The following is a 6,638-nucleotide window of genomic DNA, read 5'->3' as shown; positions in this document are numbered from 1 at the left end:
CAGACTTTACAACACCGCATTACAGTAATGTTCAAATGTGCAATATTTTATAATTTTATACAATTTTATTTCTTACAATACCACATTACTGTGATGTTCATATGTGCAATATTTTATAAAATCTTATATAATTTTATATAATTTTATTATTCCTAAGGATGTATATATAGTTATAGTTTTTAACTTTTCTTTCTTCCTTCCTTTTCTTTCTTCCCGCACTTTAACTGTCTGTGAGCTGCTGTGATAAGTGAATTTCCCCACTGTGGGATCAATAAAGTTTATCTTATCTTATCTTATCTTATCTTATATCTGCTTAAATCTTTTTTAATTAATTAGGTCATCATCAAAAAATTTGGGTAATTATCTTCCCAAATTTGGGAAGATTCCCAAGGAATCAGTGGCAAAAAAAACTTTCGTTGCATGGCTTATGGTTCATGAGATATGGACCACAACATAAAACGTTGTGCTATTGCGCCACTATCAGGCCTATGTGTGTCCCTTCATGTGCCTGAGTAGTGGGGGGCATACTGCACCTTCCCTTCAATTTTGGTGTTTCTGTGACTTGTGGTCTTAGCTGTCCATACCATTTTAGTGGAGAATTGAAATAATAATAATAAATATAACAATAAAGAAACCATACATCAAAATACTTATGAAGTTCTGTGACAATAGCTGAAGGATAGTTGTGTGAAATGCCTGCTGAAAGCTGATTGGCTGAAGGTGGCCATGTTTTTGAAGTAATTCACTGGTGATTAAAAGTCCAGTTACAGATTACCACATTGCAGCACACCTAATTTCAGCATGATCTGACTTTTCGATTTCGACTTTCGATGGGAAATAGCTATTTCAACTTAACTCTGCCCCTTTTCAATAGTTATGCTCCAAACTTTGCATATCACCTCAGAATCCTTTGCCATACATGCCTTTCAAGATTTTTTGTAATTCCGTGCAGGCATTCATGAAGTATAGCTGTTTGAGTAAACAAGCTCCACACAGTTGGGTTGATTGGCATGTGGCAGCCATACTGTTCATAAATATCAACATGTTTTTAATAATTATTGAGGCTTACACTCTTCTGAATAGTTTGACACCAGGTTTGTGAAGATCAGTTAAAAATCCTAGGATTATTTTGCAAAAGCAGGTTTTTCATATTATGCAAATTAGCAAAAAATCTGTGATGATGGAATTTAGTAGACAGGGTTTAGCTGAATTCAGCAGAGGCCAAGGAATAGGAGGAAAGAAATTCTTAGTGTATGACTCACAGTTCTCAACAAATACGACAAAACGTAAACCCTTGTGCTATAGCGCCACAATCAGGCCGATGCTTGGACCCCAAATAATAAGAAAAACCCTAACAAAAACAGAAAATAGGGTGGGTTTCAATTTTGACCAAGGAAAAGCAGAGCAAATCTCATCTTCCTATATCAAATGCTTGAGGAGATATATGCATTTTTTAGTTATAGTGCCCCCTATGCGCCAATTGTTAGGAAATTTGAGGGGTGCTAGAGAGTGTACTACTGACCATGTATATTCCGATTTGCACATTGTTAAATGTGACAGCTGCTATTGTTATTGTGTAGTTGCACTCAATTTGCTACAGGCTACTGTACTATTGTTTTTGTATTTGTTTGTACATAAGTTTTGTACATAAGTCAATATTGCACATAGAGATATACTTCATATTACTGCTACATGTGAACACATTTCTGTTACTACATGTACTGTACTATTGTTTTGCACAAGTCACACACACATACAGAAATAAATAGTCTATATTTCTATACACATAATCTATATTTTTACTTCTTCAACATAGCTACACTTTATTATGTTTGTATTTATGTGTATGTCTGTTTTTATTATTTTTTTTTACATAGTTTGCATTTGTCTTGGCATTCAATGTGGACAGCAAAGAAAGAATTTAATTGTACAGGGAAACTTGGTTTTCCTCACTTTGCACAGGCCAATAAACTTTGAATTTGAATGTATACTGTACATGCAAAGGCCTAAAATTTTATTGACCTGTAGCAACAGTTTGGTAAATTAAATGTTTCAGTATGTTTTGGTCAGGAACCTCTCTACTAGATTTCATATTTCTGTGCTGATCAGATGAACAACCTAGGACTTGTCTGAAAAAAGTTTTTTTTTTTTTTTTTTTTTTTTTTTTTTGGAGAATTGAGAAAGTATATCAGCCATAAGTAATTAACCTATATGGCAAAAAGATGCAGGATCTTTTGTGTACTTGTAAATGCTGAGATTATTCATTACCATAGAAGTTTCTTTGTTATCACACTGTATGTAGTTATCGTATGGCTGGACTTCTGTTTACTCTTATTTTTTCAAATGCAGTTTAAGCAATATTCATTGTGTACATATGATTTATATTTTTTGCGTACAGAGGTTTTGACACTTTATATTAGTAAAAATGCACTAATGATGAAAAAACCCATAGAAATTCACAATTTCTTCTACAGGCCAAATGAGGTGAGACATGTTAAAATATCAGGTTTCAGAGCTCAATGTGCTTTTTTTAAAAAAAAATTTTTATTTTAAATTTTTTTTAAACATTCTAGCAGGAAAGGCTTTGTATGCTGTAATTACCTACACAAATGGTAGGCCTCAACATTACTTTTTTTTTTTCCTTGCTGTGCTTCTACAAGCATTTGTGACCACTGGATTCATTTTGATAAGTAGATGTTTAGTGGAATTTTTTTTACATGATTTTGTGAATCCATATGTGTGTTTTCAAAATATAACCTCACTTGCTGTTTTACACCTTCACTGTCAAATTTGCTATGGGCAAACTGTATTGAATACCAAAAAAATCCATCTAACTTTTATGCAACTTTCCCCGAAGATGATCTGAGCCAAAAGTGGCGAGTATTGGACAGAAATTGAAGGCTGAGAAAAGTTCTAAAGGGTTTTCAAGAAATCTCGCATTGTTTGTGAAATACAATGGTGACCATGAAATTTTTACATCAGCTGACATGAGAAGCTTCCAAGGAATAGGGAAAATAAGAATCATGATGCTAAACCAAACACTTAGTAAATATTTAAATAAAAAAGTAATATTAAAACACATTTTCCTTATTATAGCACCACCTAGAGGTCAAATGAGACAAAATTTAATATCATTCTTGGGGTGTCTGTCGAGTTTGGTGGGAAAATGTCAGCATTTCTGAGATATAGCCAAACCTCCTCTTTTGTAAGAAATAGTGGATGGAATTTTTTTTTTTTTTTCCCATGTTTTAATGCCCCCTAGTGCTCAATGACATGAAAATTTTTGGGATCCAAGGAGGTGCTGTCCCAATAAGTATTCTCAAGTTTGATGTCATCTATCAAGCCATTGTCAAGATATGGCCTCACTTCCTGTTTGGTGGCTTTACCATCAAATTCGTTTGCATGTTACAGGTGAATGCTTTTGAATATCAAAAACCATTCTGACAACTTTTGCAGAGATTATTCTGACATCAATTGAGCCCAATTTGGTAAAGATTGAACAAAAATTGTGGGCTGTGAAAGGTTTTTGAAAAACTCAAAATGGCAGAAAATCCAATACAGCTGAAATGACAACATGGGGGCCTTTGAAATCGGCATGAACGAAGGATTAATGTGGAAAAAGAATTTTGTTCCTACCTTCAATGATTCAAAAGCAGAAATGTACCTTGAACTTTAACCCAGTGGTGGCTCTAGATGCATTGGGGGCAGAGCCCAAAACTGGTGACATAACTATTAGCACTACGCCCAATCAGTGCCATAGACTTCCAGCATATAATATTAATAATAATAATAAGAAGAAGAAAAAGAAGAAGAAGAAGAAGAAGAAGAATTAGAAGATGATGATGATGATGATGATTAAGAAGAACAGTATGCTGGCTCTGTAAAGCCAACATAATGGCAAAAAAACATGCCAATATTGTTTAACCCCTTAGTATGTTAACAGGCTCTGTCATGCCAACATCAAATCTCGTTCATGAACTTTAGCCTTCTAGTTATAGCAACCAGCTGGGATAGCATAGTAATCACCTAGCAGCACCTTAGATATCAACTCAGTTAGCACAGCAACAAATTAGCTACACCCTAGCAACCACCTGGGTTAGCATATTAACCACCTAGCACTGCCATAGCATCCAAGTGGGTTAGCATAGCAACCACATAGCAGAACCCTAGCAACCAACTTGCAACATTTTAACATTTTAATGTTTTAATGCTTTATCCTAGCCTTTAGCCGTTTAACCTTTACATGCATAACTGTTCATAGCAACCACATAGCAACACCGTAGCAAAAACCTGGAATATTATAGCAGCAATTTATAGTTTTAACACTTTAACCATCAAATATTTCAGTGTTTTTAACCTTTATGTATTATAAACCTTTAGTCTTCTAACCTTTACATGTTTAACTGTTACTCATTGTAATATTTTGAAATCAGTGAAGACAAAACACTGTAATATCATTTAATTTAACTTTTAGCCCATTAAACATAACATGCTCTGTCAAGCCAACATCAAAGTTCATCCATGAACTTTAGCCTTCTAGTTTTGATGGCGACGACTGCTTACGATTTCTCCTTCAACAAAAGAAACAATAACTTCACCAAATGCTCAAAGGGTCTCATTTTATGAAGCAATATTGCAATTTTTTTGTAATGTTGCAACCAACATATTATGACTTTTTTTAAATAAACTTTTTTCTCGAAATTCTGTTTATTTTTTAAACAGTGTCCCTAAAACATATTATGTCAAAGGCATGAAATGGAAACTACAGAAAATAAATATTTAAAAGACTGTATCAGGCCTGCCAATCATTATGCATTTTGTATTTTCTCCAAAATATGTCAAAAGGTCTGTCTTTTTTTCATAATAAAAACCACAGATGAGCCACTCGACTTATTATGCTCATTAGGGCTACAAAGAAGTGTGGCAGCATTGGGCATGGGCACAGTTTCTAAAAAAAAAAATCCTCATTGCAAAAGAGTTTAAATATCTCTGAATATGTCACAGTATGCTAATACCAAACCTTATGTATTGTTTCAATACATTTTTTTGTTTCCCTTCTCTATATGACTGTATATATAAATGATATATAATCCCACTATTTGGTGTCAGCCAGAATAGTATTTCTTTTGAACTGTATTTCTGGTTCCTCTCATGGATTCTTCCTCATGTCATCTCAGGACGTACCTTACCCTACCGGTATATCTGGTATTTCTGTAAAGGCATCATTATTATGTTAAAAAGTTATTGTGTAAAAACTGTTGCAACAATGCTTTTTTTTTTTTTGCAAAATTTTGAGACCCTTTTGGCGTACCTTACAGTTTGGATGCATTCTGCAGAAAATACCTTGTGTGTTATGTATGAAACTAGACTATGAACTCATGAACTCCCTGGATAATGAATTCATCCCCTCACGCATATGCATTCGAGGGAAGATTGCCTCAGTCCATCAAAAAAAAAAAGAGAAATGGGAACGTGGCATATTCCATTTGGTATACATTTGGCAATTAGAGCCCATGTCCAACAGTTGATTTTGTCTGTCTCTCAAATGAAATTAATGCTGTGAAGTTGGTAGGAGATTTGTAACCAGAGTTGCCAGGTATGCTGTTTCGTGTAGAATTGAGCCACTTTTGTCAAAGGTTGATTTTTTTTTTATTCATTAATTTTCATTGACATTCTTTATTTATGAAATGTTTAATGATAATGAAAAACTGTTTAATGATATTGGTGAAAACACTATTTAGGCAAAGTATGTCATTTAATACTGCTTGTAAATATCAGTAAACCCTGGTCATAGGACATAGCCAACATAGCCACAGCCAGCAACAATTGACTTGTATATTTTTTTTTAATTTTGAATTTCCGCCTTGTGTAAGCTTTCTTGCCATTAATAAAACAAAATACCCAACACATGATACATTTCCAAATGAAAAATGATCCATTCATACAAAACATCTTGAAATTTGATGGTGATTTTGATGGTGAAATTGCCTGAGCCTTCTCCGCTCTCATTTTAACTGTTATTTCAAATATTACAAAAGCATTTTACATTCACATTAATGAAAGTTTCTCACTTACTGAAGAGTAACACAATGGTTTAGCTAATGTTACATTGTTTACATTTTGATCTGAAGACCATGCCATAAACCATGACCATGGTTCTGTAAAACTTGTACTTTTTGTTTCTGTTAATAAGAATAAAACCAACTCACCTGCCTGAATGTCTCTCCTGTTCTCACTCCAATTTTTTCAGCTGGCTTAAAATGGAGAAACAGCTTGACAGAATGTATAGTACGCTTGAAGGCTAATGGCCATCTGGCTCACAATGACCAGCTGTTACTTTCTCCTCTCTTCTTTGTCACCCCAAACCACCATCCTGTTCTTCTCAAGAAGAACAAACAGTGGTGGTATTGTCAACTGTCCCCCCGCACTTTGCCTCCCACCCCAACTGAACTACACTGGTAACACACAAGCAATTATTTCCATGTAAACATGCTCAGGCTGCAATACAAATGGATTACTATCTTTTTTTTTTTTTTTTTTTTTTTTTACATGTTTTTTTCATCCCATGCTCACACTATCTTCTCCCTCTCTCTCTCTCTCTCTCTCTTGCCTAACAATAGGGTAATTATTAGAGTTTT

At 34.2% G+C, this 6,638-nt stretch overlaps 1 protein-coding gene across 2 annotated transcripts in view; it reads right to left on the bottom strand.

Moving 5' to 3' along the window:
* The window catches only part of cdh19 (cadherin 19, type 2), an 81,915-nt gene extending 75,552 nt beyond the window's left edge, over positions 1-6,363 (bottom strand). For both annotated transcript variants that reach the window (XM_026924216.3, XM_053227910.1), the window contains exon 1: positions 6,210-6,363. The gene's annotated coding sequence lies outside the window, so the exon portion shown is untranslated. The remainder of the gene's footprint in view (positions 1-6,209) is intronic.
* Between the last annotated feature and the right edge of the window lie 275 nt (positions 6,364-6,638).

This window comes from Pangasianodon hypophthalmus, chromosome 22, assembly GCF_027358585.1.
Source record: "Pangasianodon hypophthalmus isolate fPanHyp1 chromosome 22, fPanHyp1.pri, whole genome shotgun sequence".
Classification (NCBI taxonomy): Eukaryota; Metazoa; Chordata; class Actinopteri; order Siluriformes; family Pangasiidae; genus Pangasianodon; species Pangasianodon hypophthalmus.
This window is presented reverse-complemented; position numbering and strand designations above follow the sequence as displayed.